This window comes from Panthera onca, chromosome X (assembly GCF_046562875.1).
Source record: "Panthera onca isolate mPanOnc1 chromosome X, mPanOnc1 haplotype 2, whole genome shotgun sequence".
NCBI lineage: Eukaryota > Metazoa > Chordata > Mammalia > Carnivora > Felidae > Panthera > Panthera onca.
In genome coordinates this window covers 67578458-67601877 of record NC_138357.1, presented here as the reverse complement: position 1 = coordinate 67601877, position 23420 = coordinate 67578458, and the positions used below count along the sequence as shown (strand labels likewise).

The window sequence follows — 23420 nt, the reverse complement described above, 5'->3', positions numbered from 1 at the left end:
AGGTAGGTGGGGGAATCAGTCAAATAGGTGATGGATATTAAGAAGAGCACTTGCAATGAGCACTAGGTGTTTTATGTAATTGATGAATTACTAATTTCTCCACTGAGGCTAATATTACACTGTATCTTAATTAAGTGGAATTTTTAAAAATATTTTTAACTGTTTTAAAAATATTTTATTTATTTTTGAGAGATAGAGACAGAGCACAAGTGGGAAAGGGGCAAAGAGAGAGGGGGAGGCTCAGAATCTGAAGCAAGCTCTAGGCTCCAAGCTATCAGCACAGAGCCGGAGGCGGGTCTTGGACCCACGAACTAGGAGATTATGACCTGAGCTGACATCAGACACTTAACCGACTGAGCCACTCAGGCTCCCCTTGTAAATATTTTTTTTTAAGTTTATTTATTTATTTTGAGAGAGAGAGAGAAAGCGAGCGAGCGTGCGCACAAGTGGGGGAGGGGCAGAGAGAGAGAGGAGGAGAGAGCATCCCAAGCAGGTTCTGCACTGTTAGCACAGAGCCCAACACGGGGCTTGAAATCACGAACTGTGAGATCATGACCTGAGCTGAAATCAAGAGTTGGACACTTAACAGACTGAGCCACCCGGGTGCCCTAACTAACTGGAATTTAAGAAAAACTTGTAAAAAAATAAATACCTAATGTGATAACAGATTAGTATAAACAGTTATAAACTAACAAATGAGATAACTTATTTTTCTAATTGAGATTAGGTGAATATTTATTTTGTATGTATTTGTTATGACCACAAAACAAAATGCGAATAATAGTGGCTACCAGTTAGACAATTTAGAATATGCCCTAGTATTATAGCATGAGGTTGCAGTAAGCAGTGGACTAGCAGACTGGCCTCAAGTTTAACAGGGAGGTATGGGAAATGAGACAGATATGATAAGCTCTCCAGATATCCATTCAGGATAGCCTGAAGAAGACCCCAAATCCCCATATCCCTGGCTAAAGCATGAGACTGTATTGCCTGCAAAGAGCTGAAAACAGAAGGCCTAGTGGGAAGTAAAATCCAAGGCATTATTGAAAACTGATTGATTAATTCAATGATAAGACTTTCTTTAGGTTATTTAATTAGGCTTAAAAGGCCATGATAGGATTATATAATTCTTTCTATTTTTGTAAATTCTTTGTAATTTCTAAATAGTTAATTTAGAAGTACACTGGAATTGGGAATAGTTTTTTCATCTCTGAATTGTGATTCTTTGAAATCTTTCTCCCCATCTACAGAGTAAAACTCTTAATTACCTTTACTGCCTCTTTTAGTTTTAGAGAAATAATATCAATAGAGAACTTTAGAATGTTAATAATAGCCAATATTTATTGAGCACCTTTTATTAGCCAATGCTATGCTGACTTTACACATTTTATGTCATTTAATTCTACAGTGTCCTTAGGGTAATAACAAATCAGATAATTTAGACCAAAAAAACAGATAATTCCTAAGAGCACACAAGTTAATACAATTGAATCATGAATCTTGAGTTCAAGAAATAGAAAATTTTCTTAGACCAGTAACAAGAATGAAATTTGTATTAAGAATCAAAAATCTCCCCACATAGAAAACCCTATGACCACATAGTTTCATTGGTGAATTCCAACACACATTTTAATAATAATTAATGACAATCTTTATCAAAATCTTACAAATAATGGAATAGAGAGAACACCTTCAGTCATTCCATGAGACCAGGACTACCTTGATATCAAAGCAGCATAAAAACAATACAAGAACAAAAACATCTAGGTTTTTCAATATAAGAATTGCTACTCTGGCTTTATTTTGTCATCCATTTGCATGACAAGTGTTTCTCCACCTCCTCACATTCAGTGCACAGGTATTCTGGGGTCTGAAATTTGTATCCTGTAGGCAACATATAGGTGGGTCAATTTTTTAATCCATTCTGATGCCCTATGTATTTTAATTGGAGCGTTTAGTACTTTTACATTCAGAGTAATTATTGATAGATATGTATCTAGTGACATTTTATTGCTTGTTTTGTCATTGTCTGTGGAGATTTTCTCTGTTCCTTTCTTGTCTTTGTCACTTTTGGTCTCTCCTTTTCACTCAGAGTCCCCTTTAATATTTCTTGCGGGGCTGGTTTATTGGTCATAAATTCCTTTACTTTTTCTTTGTTTGGAAATTTCTTTGTTTGGAAATTATTTATCTATCCTTCTTTTCTGAATGAGAGCCTTTCTGGATAGAATATTCTTGGCTGCAGTTTTTTTTTTCCATTCAGCACTTTGAATATATCATGCCACTCCCTTCTGGCTTGCCAAGTTTCTGTTGCGAAATCTGCAGCTAGCCTTATGGATCTTTGCTTGAAAGTTAAGGACTTCGTTTGTTTTGCTGCTATTGGGATTTTTCTTTACCACTATATTTTGTGTATTTAATTACAATATGTCTTGGTGTTGGCCTGCTTTTGTTGATTTTGATGGGAGTTTGCTGTGCCTCCTGGATCTCGATGTCTGTTTCCTTCCTCAGATTAGGAAGTTTTCTGTCATTATTTCTTGAATAAATTTTCTGCTCCCTTTTCCCCTTCTTATTCTGGCACCTGTTTAATATGAATGTTAATATGTTTGACGGAGTCATTGAGTTCCCAAAGTCTATTCTTATGTTCCAGAATTCTTCTTTCTTTCTCTTATTCAACTTCATTATTTTCCATTATTTTGTCTTCTAGGTTACTAATTATTTTCTCTGCTTCTTCCAGCCTGCTGTTCTTTGCATGAAGCCTGTTTCCAATCTCATTTATTGCATTTTTCATCTCTGTTTCTTTTTTTATCACTTTATCTCCATTGTAAAGGACTTCCTTATGTCTTCCATTCTTTTCTCAAGCCCAGTTAGTATCCTTACAACTGTTGCTTTAAATTCTCAATAAGGTATGTTACCTATGTCTGTTTTGCTTAGATCTCTGGCCATAGTGTTATCTTGTTCTTTCATTTGGGTTGAATTCCTCTATCTTGGCATTTTGTCTAAGTCTCTTCCTTCTTCTCTGTGTTAGAAAAGACATTTATGTCTCATACTTCTGAAAGTAATGGCCTTATGAAGAAGAGATCTCTTTAGTGCTTAGGGCCTGGCACCTCAGGGAGTGTCTCTGGTATGTGCTGTTTGTGGTCTGTGGTTGTATTTTGGCTGCTTTATTCTTCAGGATAGTCATCTGCAGAGGCTCTCCTTGTCTGCAGTGGGCAGTGTTTGGTCCCTGGCCTGAGTGTGTTAGTTTTACCTAGGTGTTCTCTTGTCTGAAATGAAACCTGACAACACCTCCACTAGAGATGTGGCCCTGCAGAACTCTCTGGTTGGGTAACATGGTTTTGGCAGGGGTCTGTGCTGGTCTTCTGGGGGAGGGACTTTTCACACTGGGACTGAGGCAAGCTTGATTGAGAAGGGCAATTCACTGGGTGGGGGGGAGGGGTCTTGCTGTAAGCAAGTTGAGCAGCTAGTGTCCATGCTGAGCTACTTCCCTTCAATGGCTCTGTGCTTATGTTGAGGGGTGGGGAAGGGAAATGGTGTCTGGTGCTAGCCAGCTCCTTTGTTCCCCAAAGAGGTATCTCCCTGAATGCTTCCTCTCAGGGAAGTGTTCCTAGAAGAGTGGATAATCTTCCCACTGTGTGCCCCAGGAGTTTTTCAGATGGCTGTTTCCACACTGTCTGCCCCCAGGTTGTTTGTCTGCCTTCTCTCCAGGGGCAGCATAGTGCTCTCCTGGGGCTATCTCAGCCATGTGTGCTGACCATTAAAACTCCAGGCTTTAGATATGTGGTGTGGCTGGTCTTCTGGGGGAGGGGTCTGCCATTTTGTGACTTAGGCAAGTTTGACTGAGAAGGGCAGTCCTGCCAGACTGCAGGGGGGGGTTGGTGAGGCTTGGTGTAAGCAAGTTTGTCAGCCAGTATCGGCATTGAGCTGCCTCCCACAGATGGCTCTGTGTTTATGCTGAGGGGCGGGGTAGAGAAATGGCACCTGGCCAGCTTTCCTATTACAACAGAGGTGTCTCTGTGAACATTGCCTCCCAGGGACACTCCCCAATATGAGTTAATAATCTCTGCACTGCGTGCCCCAGGGGTTCCTCACTTTGCTGTTTCAATGCTGTCTGTCCACAAATTATTTTCCTGCCTTCTCTCCAGGAGCAGGGCAGTGCCCTCTGGGCTCTATCCCAGCCAAACCCACTGACTCCAGGCTTTAAGCTCCACTGGTTGCAAGAACTCATGAAATTTAGCCCCTCTCATTTTCTAAGCCAATGACTTTGGGGAAATGTTCTCCTTGTGGATGTCCCCATGTGCTCCTCTCTCTCGCCCTTTTCCATGACTATGTGTCCCTCCCTTGCAGGACCTGTGATCTGTTTCTCCTTTAAATCATGTCTTCTCACTTTCTACTTTCTTCACTGTGGCCTCTTCTCTCCCTTTAGTTGTGGAGTTTGTTCTGTCAGTCTTCAGGTCAATTTCTGGGGTATTTAGAATGATTTGACAGTTATCCAGTTATGTTCATGGGACAAGATGAGCTTAGAGTCCTCCTGCGCTTCTGTCATCTTTGATGCCTCTTATTTAGGCTTTTTCAAAGTTGTTGGTAGTTATTCATGAGCCATGAATTCAGAGTGTTTGACAACCTCTGTTCTATCTGTGTAATGCTCAGTGTTGCATTATTTACATCTAGACCAACATATGTCCAAAATCCTTTGTCCATTTAAATTTGAAATGTTACAGTTTTATTATAAAAACTCCAGGCCTGCAGTTTTTGAGAGCCTATTGCTGTTTGTTATCAGTATCTCTTCAAAAAATCCACACACATATGTCCACTTGCCCCAATTAAAACAAAACAAATGATTAGTTGTTAGGGAAGCAGAAAATTTACTTGGTCAATAGACTTAGTTTTGGTTGTCTTTCCTATGGATATTGATTAACACAACATGGCCTTCCACATAGTAACCTAATGGAAAGAACAAGGGATTTGAAGAAAATACACTTGAGTGCTCTGAATCACATTTGGTTGGGTTATCCTTGGGAAAGTCACTTAACTGGTTTGAGCCTTATTTACTTTAACTGTAAAATGGAAAAATAAAACTAATATTGTGGGGATGCTGTGAAGGCTAAATAAGATAATTTGTAGAAATTTCCTAGCACCATGTAGATGCTCAATAATTAGTGGTTGTTCTACTACGTGGATGATCTTTGAGGACATTATGCTAAGTGAAATAATCCAGTAACAAAAAGATAATAACCATGACTCCACATACATGAGGTATCTAAAAGAGTAAAATTCATAGAAACAAAACATAACATTGTGGTTTCCAAGGACTGGGGGGAGGGAGAAATGGGAAATTGGTGCTCAATGGATATAGAGTTTCAGTTTTACAAGATGAAAAAGTTCTGTAGTTCTGTTGCCCAACAATGTGAATGTAGTTAATATTACTGAACTGTATAGTTAAAAATGGTTATGATGGTAAATTTTGTGTTATGATATGTTTTACCACGATTAAAAATAAATTAATTAATTAAAAGTAATTAGTAGTTGGGGTGCCTGGGTGGCTCAGTCAGTTGAGCGTCTGACTTCAGCTCAGGTCATGATCTCTCAGTTTGTGAGTTCGAGCCCTGCATTGGGCTCTGTGCTAACAGGTCAGAGCCTGGAGCCTTCTTCGGATTCTGTGTCTCCCTCTCTCTGCCCCTTCCCCGCTCATGCTCTGTCTCTCTCTGTCTCTCAAAAAAATGAATAAACGTTAAAAATTTTTAAAAAAATAATTAGTAGTTGTTATCAATTATATCATATTAATTATGATTTTTGATTAAAATTAACATACTGATCCTGAGTCTGCCTTTCTACTTATATATTCATTTCCTAAACATACAAGTCAGACCATGTGGAACATCTAATCAACAGGTCAGAAGCCAAGGTAGGAATAAAATGCAATTTCTATGCAAATTGGATATTGAACCATTTATTAAACCAGCTGTATCATCAAAATATAGCTAGTATGATTGCTTTGTAGGAGCCATAGAAAACTGGAATCAGTAGAAGGGTACTATTTCTAACCAATATTTATAATTATGGAAGATTAGTTTTTGACTTGTTGTAGGGATGGGTGGTAGCAAGGCTGGTTAGGTGAAGATAGAGTCCAAGCTTTTGTCTTAGAACATACTGTGATAATGGAAATTGTAATTGCTAATTGTATGTGTCCACTTAACTGGGATACAGGATACCCAGATAACTGACAAAACACTATTTTTGTGTGCATCTGTGAGGATAGTTCTGGAAGAGGTTAGCACTTGAATCAGTAGACTGACCAAAAACATCTGCCTGTCACCAGTTTGTGTGTGGTCATTATCCAATCTCTTGAGGGCCTGAATAGACCAAAAAGGCAGAAAAAGGGCAAATTTTATCTCTCAAGTTTTTTAGATGTTTATTTTTGAGAGAGAGAGAGCAGGGGAGGAGTAGGGAGATGGGAGAACAGAGACTATGAAGTGGGCTCTGTGCTAACATCAGAGAGCCCGGTGTGGGGCTCAAATTCACAAAGCCTGAGATCATGGCCTGAGTTGAAATCCAGCACTCAACTGAATGAGCCACCCAGGAGCTCCTTCTCTCTCAATTTTTAATTAAGATATAATTGACATACAACACTATATTAGTTTCAAGTGTATAACATAATGATTTGATATATGAATGTATTGCGAAATGAACACTAGAAGAAATTTAGTTAACATTCATCACCATACATAGTTACAAAATTTTTGTTGTAATAAAAATTTTTAAGACCTACTCTCTTAGTATCTTTAAAATCTACAATACAGCATTATTAAGTATAGTCATCATGCTATACATTACATCCACAAGAATTATTTACTTTATAACAGGACAGTTGTACTTGTTGACCACATTCACCTATTTTGCCCCCCATTCTCACTTCTGGCCTCTGAAAACCATCAAACTACCAGTCTGATCTCTTTACCTACAAGTTTGGTTTTTGTTGTTGTTTTTAGATTCTACATATAAGTGAGATCATATAGTATTTGTCTTTCTGTATCTGACTATTTCACTTAGCATAATGTTCTCAGAGTTCATCTATGTTGCCACAAATGGCAGTATTTCCTTCTTTTCTATGACTGAATAATATTCCGTTGTGTGTATATGCAACATTTTCTTTATCAATTCATTCATTCATGAATGTTTGGGTTGCTTCCTGGACTACATTTGTGTAAATAATGCTTCACTGAACATAGGGGTGCAGATATCTTTTCAAGTTCGTGTTTTAGTTTCCTTTAGATAAATAACAAGCAGAATTGTGGGATCGTATCTTAGTTCAATTTTTATTTTTAAGGGAAACCTTCATACTGTTTTTCATAGTGGCTTCAACAGTTTACTTATCCATCAATAGAGCACAAGAGTTCCCTTTTCTGCCTATCTTCAACAACACTTGTTCTTTTTGTCCTTTTGATAATAGCCATTATTATTTAGTGTACTAAATAATAAAATGGTTAATTAATATTAATAGCCATTAATATTAAGTGATATTTCATTGTGGTTTTGATTTGCATTTCCCTGATGGTTAGTAATGTTTGGCATCTTTTTCTGCATCTCTTGGGCTATCGGTGTCTTTATTGGAGAAATATCTATTCAGATTTTTTAATTAGATTGAGATTATTGCTATTGGGTTGCATAAAATCATTATTTTGGATATTAACCCTTTATCAGATACATGATTTGCAAATATTTGATCCCATTCTATAGGTTGCATTTTCATTTTGTTGATTGTTTCCTTTACTACGCAGAGGATTTTTCATTAGATTTAGCCTCGTTTGTTTTTTGTTTGGTTTGGTTTGTTTGCCCTTGCTTTTGGTGTCAAATCCAAAAAATCATTGTCAAGACCAATGTCAAGGAGTTCACCCATGTTTTCTTCTAGGAGTTTTATGGTTTTAGGTATTATGATCAAGTCATTAATCTATTTTATTTTTTTGTGTATGGTATAATAGTGGACCAGTTTCATTCTATACATGCGGTGGTCCAGTTTTCTCAGCATCATTTAGTGAAGAGACTGTTCTTTCTCTGTTGTATATTCTTGTCTCCCTTGTCATAAATTACTAGACAGTATTTGCATTGGTTTATTTCTAGGCCCTCTCTTCTGTTCCTTTGATCTATTGGTCTGTTTTTATGCTAATACCATACTCTTTTGATTACTATATCTTTGCAATATAGTTTGAAATAAGGAAGTCTGATGTTTCTAACTTTGTGTTTCTCAAAATTGCTTTGGTTATTTGTGGTCTTCTATGAATCAATACAAATTTTTTGTTACATTTGTATAAATATTGTCAGTAGAATTTTTATGGGGATTGCATTGCATTTGTAAATTGCTTTGGGTAGCATGGACGTTTTAACAATATTAATTCTTCCAGCTCATAAACATGATATATTTTTCCATTTATTTGTGTCTTCTTCAATTTGATTCATCAGTGTTTTACAGTGTTCAGGGTAAGAGGTATTTTAACTTATTGGCTAAATTTATTCCTAGATATTTTATGTTTTTGATGCAATTTTAAGTGGGAATGTTTTCTTGCTTTCTCTCTCTAAGAGTTCATTACTATTGTATAGGTGTACAGCAGGTTTTTGTATATTGATTTTGAATTCTGCAACTCTTGGTATATTACATTTCCACTTTAATTTTTCTCAAGAAATTTTTTTGATTTCTCCTTTATTTCTTCCTTGACCCATTGATTTTTCAGAAGCATGGTGTTTAATCACCACATATTTGTGAATTTTCCATTTTCATCTGTAATTGATTTTTAGTATTATAACATTGGGTTTGAATTAAATCTACTTAATTTTATTATGACTTTTCTTATGGCCTAATATATGATCTATCCTGGAGAATGTTCCATTTGTGATTGAGAGAAATGTATATTCTGCTGCTTTAGGATGGAATATCCTGTATATGTTTTTTGTAGGCAGAAAATACATAGGTCTTGTTTCTTTGTTGTTGCTGTTGTTGTTTTTGGTTTTTTTTATTTAAGTAGGTTTCATGACCAACATGGAGCCCAAAGTGGAGCTTGACCTCACAACCTTGAGGTCAAGACCTAAGCTGAGATCAAGAGTCAAATCCTTAACTGGCTGAGCCACCCAGACATCACAGGGGTCTTGTTTTTTTATCCATTCAGCCAATCTTTTCTTAAAAAAAGTTTATTTATTTATTTTGAGGGGGGTTGCAGAGAGAGAGACAGAGAGACAGAGAGAATCCAAAGCAAGCTCCTTGCCATCAGTGCAAAGCCCAATGTAGGACTTGAACTCATGAACTGTGAGATCATGACCTGAGCAGAAATCAAGAGTAGGGTACTTAACTGATGCACCAGGCACCCCAGCCAATCTGTCTTTCGATTGAAGCATTTGCGTCTAAAGTAATTACTGATAGGTACAGAATTATTGCATTTGTTCATTGTTTTCATGTTATTTTGTAATTCTTTGTTTATTCTCTTGTTCTTTTCCTTTGTGATTTGATGATTTTCTATAGTGATATGATTACATTCCTTTCTTTTTATCTTGTGTGTTTCTAGTATAGGTTTGCTTTGTCATTACCATGAAGCTTACATGAAACAACTTCTATTTATAATAATCGATTTTAAGTTGATAACAATTTAAGTTTGAATGCATTCCAAAACTCTACATTTTTACTACCCCTCATCTTTTATGTGTTTGATGTTACAATTTACATCTATTATCTTGTGTATATATTAATAAATTATGTACATTGTCTTTTAACCTTTATACTATACTTTCATAAGTGATTAACTCACCACCTTAGCAACATTAGATTATTATGGGTTTTGCAATATATTTACATTTGCTAGTGAGATTTACATTTTCATATGCTTTCCTGTTACCAATTTGTGCCCTTTTATTTTAGCTGAAAGAAGTCCCTTTAACATTTCTTGTAAGACTGATCTGGTGGTAATGAACTCCTTTCACTTTTGTTGGTCTAGAACGGTCTATCTCTCCTTCAATTCTGAAGAACAATTTTGCTGGGAAGAGTATTCCTGGTTTGCAGGGTTTTTTCTTTCATAACTTTGAATATATCTTGTCACTCCATTCTGGCCTGATAATTTTTGGCTAAAAAATCTGTTGGTAGTCTTATGGAGTTCCCTTGCACATAACAAATTGTTTTTTTCTTGCTGCTTTTAAATTTTTCTCCTTGTCTTTAAGTTTTGACACTATATAATGTGTCTTGGTGTGGGCCTCTTTGGAATCATCTTAATTTAAACTCTCATGGCTTCCTGGATCTGGGTATCTGTTTCTTTACCAAGGTTAGGAACATTTTCAGCCATTATTTCTTCAAATAATTTTTCTTCCCCTTTTTCTTTTTCTTCTTATGGGACCTCTATAATGAGAATGTTGGTCCATCTGATGTTACTCCTTAAGTCCCTTAGTTATATTCAGTATTTTACATTTTTTTTTGGTTTTTGCTGTTATGATGGATGCATTCTACTTCCCTGTTTTTGAGTTAACTGTCCCTTTCTTCTGTTTCATCTAGTCTGTTACTTAACCTCCCTACTTTATTTTTCAGTACAGTTATTGTATTCTTTAGCCCTGTGACTTCTATTTGGTGCTTTCTTTTATTTTATATCTTTTCTTTGAAATTCTCACTTTGTTCATGTATTGCCCTCCTGACATCAGTGAGTATATTTATGACCAGTACTTTGAACTCTTTATCAGGTAAATCACTTTATTTATTTACAGTCTTTTGTGTATGTTTTATATTATTCTGTGTTTGGAACATATTCCCCTGGTATTCACTTTCCTTAACTCTGTTTAGTTTTGTATGCATCAGATAAAACAGCTATTTCTCACAGTCTTGAAACAATGGGCTTGTGTATAGTATGAACCTTATTGTTCATCTGTGCCCTAGCTCTTGGTTGTTTCTCAACCCTGTGTGATTATCCAAACAGCTTACTTTGTTCTTAATGGTTCCCAGTAGTTGAGGGTATGCCAAGACCCATCAATGTCCCATAAGGGAGAATCTCAGTCAGCATCTAGAGTCAGGCTGATTGGAAGCCAGATCTACATGCAGCAGCTTTTAAGGTATGCAAATGTACATTTTTCCAGGGAAGACTAGAAGATGGGAATTTTTCTTTTTGTCCTCTGCACTGAGCCTTGAGGTGATAGCCATTTTAAGAATTGCTTCTTTGTTTGCCACTGTCCCATTGAACCTGAAAATGCAAGCTCAACCCACTGAACAAGGGAGCTAGGCTATTAAAGGGTGTGTCTTCTGGACAGCAGCCATAAAACCTGGAGCACCAGATGGGAACACAAGTTTGTTTTTTTATTTTCTCAGACAATATTGGGAACCTGGAGTGAAGCAGAGGGAATGCACAAAAATAGCACCCACGCTATGAGGTCTATGTAATGGGTTATAGTTAGCCCTTAGATGTGTGTTTGATTACAAGGCTCTCCCTCAGGCCAAGTCATGAAGATAAACTAATAGGAATCTTTCACAGAAGACTGAATGTTTCAGTCTATTGTCTCTCTGGTGCCCTGGAGTATAGCTGCTTAAGAACTCTCTGTTTGCTATGGTTCTGTTGGACCCATGAATGTAAGCCCCAAAAGCCACCAGAGCCAGACAATCAAGGGATTTCCTCTGGGCAGCAGCAAAAAAAAAAATCAAGGATCTAGATGTGTTCACAAACTCCTTTCTGGAAGTTACCAGGGACCTGTAGCAAGGCAGAAAGTGCAAAGAGGGCACTCACTGGCTTCATGGTTTTGGGAGAGTATTTCAACAGACCCCTAACTATATGTTAAAGTAAATGCTTTCCCCTCAGGTCAGAGCTTTAAGATAAGAAAACAAACCTCTTTCATACAAAGACTGTGGACATTTCAGTCAAGTTCATCAACACTGGGCCCTGGAGAATCTATGTGAACCCTTTAAGAATTGTCTCTCATTTCACTATAGCCTTATGGGTGTAATAGACACAAGCATCTTTGGCTTCCAAAGCTAGACGTTTTGGGGACTCACCTCTTAGGTTCAGGTCTTAAAAGTTGGGATTGCAAGGGTGCCTGGGTGGTGCAGTTTGTTAAGCATCCAACTCTTGATCCCAGCTCGGGTCTTGATCTCAGAGTCGTGAGTTCAAGCCCTGCACTGGATTCTGCACTGGGTATCAAGCCTACTTAAAAAAATTCGGGGTGCCAAATGTGGGGTCAAGCCCTTCACTTTTCAGGGAGAGGCTTGGTATTTGAGTTCCTTCCTGATTGTGGGGTTTTTGACAAGATTGTTTCACCCTCACTTACCCATTTGGATATACATATTTTTTTCTCATTTGCTTGACTTGTAGGAATTGCTCAGCTAGTTTTGGGTTTCTTCAGGGAAAATGTTCCATATACAGCTATAGATTCAGTATGTCCATGAGAGGAGGTGAGTTCAAGTTTCTTCTGTATCACCACCATGAACTGGAACCTCTCTCTCTTCTTGAGATGGGACTTGCATCTTCTGCCCATAGACATCAGAGCTTCTAGTTCTCAGGCCTTCTGACTTCAGGACTCATACTAGCAGATCCCCCTTTCCAAGTTCTCAAGCATTCAGCCTCAGACTGAAATTTACACTATTGATTTTCCTGGTTCTCAGGCTTTGGACTGGGAATGAATTATACCACTGACTTTCCTTGTTCTCTAGCTTGTAGATGGAATATTGTGACATATCTCACCCTCCATAAATGTGGTAAGCACTGCATTAGACAGTGCAGATTTATAATTGCAAATAAATGATTATATCAATCTAAAAAGCAATAAAGTAGTTGATTTACTTGAACCTAAAAGAGCTAGTATTGTCAAGAAAGTATTTTAGGCTAAAGACAAGTCCTGTGAAGTCATCTAAAGAAGGAATATTCAAATATTTACCCTAGGTCTAAGAGTACAGGTTCCAAACACAAACAGAAAGGAATCAAGCAGGTAATATATATGAACAAGGAAAGACAGGTATAGGGTAAATAGCCAATATAAATGGGGCAGTACTACTCAGTTCCAGTTAATTGCTGGCAAATGAAAATGCAAATCCAGGATTGCCAAATCTTCTGATTTTCAAAAGAAACTAGGAATGTTTATTTTTTAAATGTTAGATCTCTCACTTTTAAAATGTTGGCTTAATTTAAAGACCTATGCATGACAAACAAAACACATATGTAGTCTGAATCAGACACTAAATTTGTGTTCACTATAGACAATGGTCAGTGTCTAGAGGTAAGTAAGAGGTCACTGCCTACCACTGTTTCTGCTAAAAACAAAATGGTACAGACTCTCAGGTCAAAGGAGGTCACAACAGTGAGCGTGTGTTAGCGTCAAATATTAGGAAAAAAACATTTGGAGAAGATGTGATGTGATGTGATCTGAGCTTTAAAATCTAAGAAACATGTAGATAGATGGAGCTCAGAGAAAGAATAAGGACATTCTAGGTCATGGAGTAGATATAACACAAGTAAAAATGTGAAAGTAGGTATTCACATTACATATATTTTGGTGGTTGTTTTTTTTTTCTTTTTTTACATTTTTAAAAAAAGTGAGTATAAGTTTTTTATCTTGATGAGGTCCCAATAGTTCACTTTTGCTTTTATTTCCCTTGCTTCCAGAGACATGTCTAGTAAGAAGTTGCTGTGGCCCAGCTCAAAGAGGTTGCTGACTGTTTTCTCCTGTAGAATTTTGATGGTTTCCTGTCTCACATTTAGGGCTTTCATCTATTTTGAATTTAGTTTTGTGTACGGTGTAAGAAAGTGGTCCAGTTTCATTCTTCAGCATGTTGCTGTCCAGTGCTCCCAGCACCATTTGCTAAAGAGACTGTCTTTTTTTCCATTGGATATGCTTTCCTGCTTTGTCGGAGATTAGTTGGCCATATATTTGTGGGTCAATTTCTGGGTTTTCTGTTCTATTTCATTAATCTATATGTCTGTTTTTGTGCCCATACGATACTGTCTGGATAATTACAGCTTTGTAATACAGGTTAAAGCCTGGAATTGTGATGCCTCCAGCTTTGCTTTTCTTTTTCAGCATCACTTTGGCTATTTGGGGTCTTTTATGGTTCCATACAAATTTTAAGATTATTTGTTCTAGCCCTGTGAAGAATGCTGGTGTTATTTTGATAAGGATTGCATTGAATCTGCAGATTGCTTTGGGTAGCATTGACATTTTAACAATATTTGTTCTTGCAATCCATAAGCATGGAATGTTTTTCCATTTCCTTGTGTCTTCTTCAATTTATTTCATAAGATTTCTATAGTTTTCAGCATACAGATCACTTACCTCTTTGGTTAGGTTTATTCCTAGGTATCTTAGGAGTCTTGGTGCAATTGTAAATGGGATCAATTCCTTGATATCTCTTTCTGCTGCTTCATTATTGGTGTATAGAAATGCAACCGATTTCTGTACATCGATTTTATATCCTGTGAGTATAGTTAACACAACGTTACATTAGTTTCAGGTATACAAGTTAGTGATTTAACAAGTTTATACATTATGCAATGTTTAGCACAAGTGTAGCTATCACCTGTACCATAACATCACTATTACAATATCATTGATTGTGTTCTTTATGCTGTGCCTTTTATTTCTGTGACCTACTCATTCCATAACTGGAACCCTGTATCTCCTTCTCCCTTTCACCCATTCTGCCCAACCCTCCACCTACCTCCCTACTGGCAATCATCAGTTTTTATAGGTCTGATTCTGCTTTTTGTTTATTCATTTTTTGTATTCCATTTATGAGTGGAATCTTATGCTATTTGTCTTTTTTCAGACCAACTTACTGTGCTTAACATAATACCATCTTGGTCCATCCATGTTGTGTCAGATAGCAAGATCTCATCCTTTTGATGGCTGTGTAATATTCCATTACACACACACACATGCACACACACACACATCTTTCTTTTCCAATCGTCTATTGATGGACACTTAGGTTGCTTCCATATCTTGGCTATTGTAAATAATGCTGCAATAAACATAGGATGCATATATCATTTCAAATTATTTTTCCCTTATCTTCAGATGAATACATAATTGAATTATTGGATCATATGTTATTTCTATTTTCAATTTTTTGAAGAACCTACATACTGTTCTCTGCAGTGGCTGTATCTCATATGACATTCTTCGATAAACAGAAAGGTTGACTCCAATAGAGTTTTCATGCTGGGAAATAGGAGATTCATTTATAAAACCAGTACTCAATTGTGAAGAACATTGAATTTCAAGCTAAATTGCATATTCAGAAGGTGCTAATAACATTAATCTAGAGTCAGTACTACCAAATAAATGCTAATGACCTCCTCCCTTTAGGTCTATGCTAAAATCATTGCCAAATTCAGTTTCCCAAGATTGTTGTGTAATATTCATGCAAGCAACCTTCTATATGTAAACCACTCTGACAAGTACATTGGGAAATAAAGAAATAAATAAGTGTATAACATATGTCTTGTGGAGACAGTTACGGGGCTTCTGTCCATGTGCATGCAAATGTAAAAGAATTATAAATTAAAAGACCCTTTTGTTATGTACAGTTTCATTTTAACCCCTCCTGCTGCTCTCCCTTTTTCCTTTTCCTCTTATGTAACCAATAGGCTCAGCTTATCCAATAATATTTGTGTTTGTGTCCTAGAGGATGAGAAATCATATTTTGATTAATGGTGTCCCCTTAGAAGAAAGAAAACTTGAGTTAAGACTACATTTTAGTGCAAATGTTGGAAATTACCCCAAATTGCCACAAACAGGACTTACATCAATGTTTCTGCTTGACCCTTTTGCAGAAGGAAAAAATACCTTGTGGAAATGCACAGCAAACAAAAATATTTTGGAAGTGAAATAAGTAAGGTAGCCTTTCCTCTTCATAACACATACTGGTAGAATTATTGCTGTTCATTAACAGTCCATATAATGAATCATAAAAGTGCAGGACGTAAAGTGTGTGTGGTTGAGCTCCAAGCTCTAAAGAGAAATTCATTTAATTCCTCTCCCAATTATTTGAGAGTGTTTGGATCTCATCTCTTATTTTCTCTGTCCAGATCATTAGCTACAATTTTGAAAATAAAATGAGTCAGTGCCTCATGGCTTGAAAGCAAAGGCAGGATTCTCATTTGTATACATCTCTTTACAGTAGTTAACTTCTCTTTATGTCTCTTTTCTGCTGTATTTGAAAGTCATCATGTTTCTCATGATGACCACTTGGTGGCCTTGGGTAGCTAGCAAAATGTCACCACCTTCCTTTTAACTCTGGTCATACAACCTGGGGTGGGTTGAAATGGTCCAGAGATAGTATCTTGAGGTAACACAAGCATGCCAGTGAGACAACCAAGGAAACACTTAGGGAGTTTTTTAGGTTGATTTTAAGGTGAAGGGGCTGAGCAGATTGTTTTATCTTCACTTGGGATCTGCTTCTGAGAAAGTTTTGGTAAATCAGTTTCAAAATCACTTTTCCTTCCTGCCCACTCCATGAAACTGAAATAGGTGCAATGTGTTGGATTAGGGGAAATAAAAATGAATGACTTTAATTGGCCATATCAGCTGTTATTCTGGATTACTGCTTCAGGGTATAACCACTTTTTGTTTGTTTGTTTGTTTTCTGTTTGACAGGCAAGGAGGGAAAAGAAGCTAGGGATTAATGGAAACAGAATAAAGACATCACTAAATTTATAAGAGAACTTTTATAAATACCAATTGTTTGGAAGTGAACAAAATTTCAAATATTCTGGGACATTCCTGAAAATGGAATGTCTAATTTTAAGTCTCACAGGCACATTTTAGGAATTTAAGAAAATTCAGAAAAGTGCTTAAAACAGTCGATTTAGGTCATAGGGCCATCCTAAAGATAAACAAAATAGGTAGGTGACTATATGCAGTCTTATTTGAGGACCACAGATCCATACTTGTCATGTTTGCCTTCAAATATCTCCTTCCACTATCATATCCTACCCTCCTCTCCTGCTGGGATCAAATCTATGTAATTTAAATTATTCTCCTGGGTCAAATTACAAGAAGCCTGCTACTGAGTGAAAATGCAGTATGTATCTGAGTAAGAGAGATTTCTAGCCCTCTTCTATAAAAACATTGCTTGTGTGAGTTTTTTGACCAGCTTATTACCCTCACAATTCTGCCTCCTGGACTGGACGGTAGGGGATGAGAAGAAAGACAGGAGAAATCATGGGTGGTTTGGTACTCTTGAATTCTAAATAGCAGGATCAGCAAAAGCTGGGGAGAATGGCCCCTGAGTAATGGGGCATCTGATTTAGGGAGATGCCCCAAAGAGTATGAGCCACCAAAAAGGCTGTAACATCAAAAATTAAAGAGGGCCCCAAAGGTAAAATCATCAGCTTTACTGCTTTTGTTGGTAGCATTATAGGTCAGATACATTTTTTTTAAGTAGGCTCCACACCCAATGTAGGGCTGGAACTCAAGATTCTGAGATCAAGAGTCACATGCTCTACCACTGAGCCAGCCAGGTTCCCCAGGTACCTTTTCAAAGCTCAAGATAGACTCATGCTCAGCTTACAGTTTTAGGTACTACTCATTTCTTGAGCATTAACTCCTCTTCTTTTCAAATCCATGCAGAGTCCAAGCACCCAGAGATCTCATGCTACTGCTAAGAGACTGAATGTTCAAACAATGACCAAACCATATATAAAAATAGAACTGTGACCCACAATCTACAATAACCTACCCAGGAACTCAACATGTTATCTACAGTAACCAGTCCAGGAAGCTAGCTATCTGAGTTAGACTTACAGAAAGCCTGAATGTTTTCTCCAGTAATTTATCCAGAAAGCCAAATAACCCCTGGGAGAATTGTTCCCAAATGGCCAGCATTTGATTAATAACTGGCAGCTTTCCTAATTTCTCTCCATTTCCAACTTAGGACCAGCCAGAGAAAGTCAAATATGCAACTCTCACCAATCATACAGGATGTCCCACTTCTAGTTAACCCACCTACATCTTCCCCCATGACAGCAACCTTGAATTAGAAGTATGCCTGAAACTCCTTTTTTTCCACTATAAAGTTTTCTCATTCCACTTCCAGCCTTTGTGTCTGTCAAAACACAAATGATAGTGGCTGATTCTCTTGCTATAGAAAGCTCTAAATAATCAGTCTCTGCTTGATCTCATTTTGTTGGTCTTCATTTATTCCCATGCTGCTCAAGAGGTCTTGAACCAGCAAGCCAGAACGATCTTCTCAAAATGCATACGTGATCACATCACGTCATTTCCCATCCCCACATAAAATACATTAGTCACTTTTCATAACTTTTTAAAATAAACTTCATTTTTAGAACAGTTTGATTTTTAAAAATTAAGATAATGCAGAATTCCCCATATACCCATCATCCAGTTTCTCCTATTAACTACTTACATTATTATAGTACACTTGTTACAATTAATGAAACAATACTGATTCATTATTATTAACTAAAATTCCATACTTCACTCAGATTTTCCCAATTTTTACCTAATGTCCTTTTTCTCTTCCAGGATCCCATCCAGGATACTTTATCACATTTAATCATCATGTCTCCTTAAGCTGCTTTTGACTGTGACAGTTTCTCAAATTTTTATTGTTTTTGATAATCTTGATTATCATTTTGAGAAATACTAGTCAATTATTTGCATAATATTTTTATTTGGATTTGTCTAGTGTTTTTCTCATGATTAGACTGGCATTACTGGGATTTGGGGGGAATATCACAGAAGCAAAATTCTATTCTCCTCATGATACATCAAAAGTCAATACTATCAACATAACTTAACACTGTTTATGTTGACCTTGGTTGCCTACCTAAGGTAATATTTGTTAGATTACTCCACTATAAAATAACTCTTTTTATTGGCCCTTTCCATACTGTACTCTTTGGAGAGAAATTATTATGAGCAGCCCACGTTTATGGAGTGGAAATTTATGCTCCATCTCCGTGAAGGCAGAGTATCTACATAAATTATATGGAATTTTTCTGCATCAGAGATCTATTCAATTATTTATTGATATCAATATGAATTCATGGATATTAATTTTTTTCCATGGGTTATGATTCAATGTTAACTTATTTTATTGCTCAAATTGTTCCATCTCTGGCCACTGGAAGCTCTTGCAGTTGGCTTCTATGTCCTTTGATACACTATCAGCCTTGTGAAATTTTTGCTCCTTCTTTACTTTGTGGCATTACAAGATGCTTCAGGTTCATTTGTATATTTATTTCCCCAGTCTTAGAATCAGGAATTTCTACATTAATCCCTTGTTCCTTCTTTTGGAGAATCTTATTAGAAACCAAGATCTGGGTGCTAAATGTGCCTGTTGCTACTGAGATTTTTTTTTTCTTTCATGCCCTCTCAATTAACAGAGCAAAAAGAACATGTATCTATGTACTAACCTGGTTAAATACACATATCTATGAATATTTCTATAGGTAACTATTTGTATCTATATTAAGTTAAATATGAGTTTATATTGATGTCTCCAACTTGATTCTATTACCAATTAGGTTATTTTAACATCCTCCACTTGTTTTTCTATAAACTCCTACTCTACTCCAACGATGAGAAATTGGCTTCTACCATCCACTTTTCATTTACTTGTTTAATTCCATTATACATGCATACTAATATCATAATTGTTAACCCTTACCCCCATAGTAAACAACTTTATAAACTAGAGTGCAATGCTTACGCACAGCTTCTTTTGCTTTTGGTCTGCTCATTTCCAAAGTTACTTAGGTCAACATTTTTTTCCCACTGAGGTTGTTTCATCCACTTGTAATACAGTTTTATTGTTTTTTGTTTTTTTGTTTTATTTTTTTAATGTTTAGTTATTTTTGAGAAAGAAAAAGAGAGACAGACAGACAGACAGAGTATGAGCGGGGGAGAGGCAGAGAGAGATGGAAACACAGAATCTGAACCAGGCTCCAAACTCTGAGTTGTCAGCACAGAGCCCCACGCAGGGCTTGAACCATGAGCCATGAGATCATGATCTGAACTTAAGTTGGATGCTTAACTGACTGAGCCACCAAGGTACCCCTGTTTTTTTTCATATTCTGAATGCCACTCTGAGATCCTCCAACCTCCTATATAAGGCTTTTTATTTGCATATATTAGGGTTCACTCTGTGCTATAAAGTTCTATGGGTTTTGACAAATGGATGGTGTTATATACCTACTATTACAGTATCATACATAATAGGTTTACCACCCTAAAAACTCCCCTGTGCTTCACCAACACACCTCCCTCTGGCAACCAATGATTTTTTTTTTTTTACTGGCCTTATAATTTTGCTTTTTCCAAAATATCATGTAGCTGAAATAATATAATATATAGAGTTTTCAGACTGGCTTCTTTCACTTAGCAATATGAATTTAAGATTAATCCATGTCTTCATATGAATTGGTAGCTCATTTCTTTTCATCACTGAATAGCACTCCATTGTATGGATGTACCACAGCTTCCTTACTCATTTACCTATTGAAGGGCATTCTAGTTGCTTCCAGTTTTTGGTGATTATAGAGTTGCTATAAACTTTCATGGTCAAATGTGGACATAATTTTTTAATGAATTGGATAAATACTTAGGAATGTGATTGCTGGATCATATGGTATTATTGTGTTTATCTTTACAATAAACAGCTGAACTATCTTCCAAAGTGGCTGTTTCCTTAATTTTTCAGGTAAATAAAGATCAAAATCCCTAACATGGACTGCATCGTCTTTAGTTCCTACATATCCAGCCCCATCTTTCATCACTTTTATCTTCACATTGATGCTTCAGATACACCCCCATGCTCCCTATAGCCCCTGAGAACCTATTCTGCTCCCTAGGCCTGGAAATGACTCCTTCTACTTCTGTAAGTCCTCTGCATCCCAACTTGGTTATCATCCCATTCTTCCATCACATCACATTTTAAGCATATTTTCTTCAATAAAGCCATCACTGACCTCACTGGATAGGTCAAATCCCCCCAAGATAGGCTCCTATAGCTCAAAATATCTCACATTTGTAGCATTTATTATAGTTGTGATACTATATTTGTGTTTTGTTATACCACTTACTAGACTGTAAGTACCATAAAATCAGGACCAGATTTTTCTCATTATTTTATTCCTAATACCTAGCACAGTAACTGATATGTAGAAGCAGCTTACTATACTTTTTATTAGAGAAACAAATGAATAAATACAATAAAAGCAACAATTACTGTCAAAAGTCAATGGCATACATTTATAACAACATGGATGAAATATGAGGGCATTATGCTAAATGAAATAAGTCAGATAAAGACATATACTACATAAAGACATATACTATATTCCACTTATACGTGAAATCTAAAAAAGCAAAACTTATATAAAGTACAGTGGTGTTTACCAGGGCTGGAGGTTGGGGGAAATGGGAAGACATTGGTTAAAGGATTCAAACTTCCTGTTATATGATGAATAACTTCTGAAGATCTAATGCACAACATGGTGGTTATAGTTAATAATACCGTATTATATACGTGGAAGTTGCTAAGAGAGTCGGTCTTAAATGTTCTTACCACACACACAGACACACAAAATGATAATTACACAGCATGATGGAGATATTAGCTAACACTATGGTGGTGATCAATTTGAAATATATAAGTGTACAAATGAAAACCTTGGAAACCTTACTCTTACACAACGTTATATGTCAATTATATCTCAATAAAGCTGGAAAAAAAGTCAATGGTAAAATATTCTTTACCTTTAAAGATGTCAGCTAAATTTGTAAAATTAATTATAACGTTTTTCAAACTATGCCATTTTCAACATTTTATAACATAGTAATGCCATACTATAATTGCCATAGTACATTTAAGTAACTACTAAATCTAATTAAAACTTCAAGCTATTGAATACTATTCAAGCTATTTATTTACAACACTTAGATTAAAGTGTGTTTGCAAAAGATCACTTTATTTTTTATGTAAATTTGGTTTATTTTACCTGCAGCTCTTCCAATATAAACTGAATGTAAATGATGATACTGAGAAATATTAGGATAGTTGCCAATATGTCAAAACATCATGCCTTCCAATCCATCCTCCATGAACTTTTTATAAAGTGCCATACATTTGGCCACAATCACAATGCTTCCAAATCATAAATGGCTTTGCTACCCAGCTGCAGACGATGTTCATAGTAAGTCATCATTTGGGTCACTTCTCCTTTCAGTTGTCCATCACAGTTATGTAAAATTTCTGAGAGAAGGCCCTGCATTATTATTTCAGGAGGAATACATTGAGTTAGAAGCTCAAAAAGTCTTCCACGAACTTTAAGGAGACTTTGTGGAGTCTGATGATTGGCAATAGCGTTGGCAGTCTCCTTCAGATACACCTCCCAATCTGTTTCAGGGATTTCTTGATCTGCATCAAAAATATATTGTTGCACTCTTCAGGCTTCACACATAAGTAGGGTGTTTTTGGAGATTCCTGAAGGACTTCTCTGCAAGTCTAATGAACCAAGTTGTGAAGGAAGATTCAGACCTTCCTTGGCTTACACACAATATATAACACATGAAAAATATCTTCAATGCTGAGAGCAGGCACACAAACTGTCAGGCACCTCCTACAAATAGGTGGTATCACTTTAGATGTAGAATTGCAACACAAGATCAATCTGAAGTGGACATATATTTTCCATGGTTCTATGCGAGGCACGTTGAGTATCTTTGGTGAGTTTGTCAACCTCTGTCAATAATACCACTTTAAGATCTCTTTGAGAATTTGCTTCAAGTTGCTGTGATTGTATCACTGTTTTCAATATCTCCTGGATTACTACCCAATCACTACTTCCAGAATCACTGGGATTAACTTCAGCGATAATTGTTTGCAATGCCACTAATTTCAGTTTTCTTTTTAGATGGAGTTGTGAAGGTCTGGTGTTCAATTCTCAATTTTTCCACTCACACACCATAAAATTCAAGAATACACATAATTCTTGTCTTTTTTCCCAGCACCAGATGAACCATACACAAAAGATGAGGAAAGTCACCACTTTGCACCACGTTGCAAAGCTGGGCCACCTGCTCATGATGATAGTCCAGGTATGCCAAGTATCAGCAACAGTACTTGTCCACCTGGAGGCTCATTCCAGCTCAAATTCCCAGTGTCCCATGCTTGAAAGCCCTGCGCACATGCTGTCCATTGGGATGTGTACACAAGTTCCCTAAAAAGACCACTTTAGAACAGAATTTTTTTTTCAGCATAGTATTCAGTTTTCCTAAGGTTGTTTTGTTTTGGTTTTGTTTTGTTTTGTTTGGTTTTGTTTGGTTTGGTTTTGGTTGTTTTTATTATTATTATTATTATTATTATTATTCACTGGGTTCCAAGCAGGGACAAAATGATATAAAGCATCTACCTAAAAAAATCTGTGACTTAAAGGTGTTTTGCTTTGCTCTTTATC

The 23420-nt window shown here is 36.5% G+C and overlaps 1 pseudogene; it reads right to left on the bottom strand.

The window, feature by feature from the left end:
- Positions 1-22032: 22032 nt before the first annotated feature.
- On the bottom strand, positions 22033-23106 carry LOC145714139 (replication factor C subunit 3 pseudogene; annotated as a pseudogene).
- Positions 23107-23420: the final 314 nt, after the last annotated feature.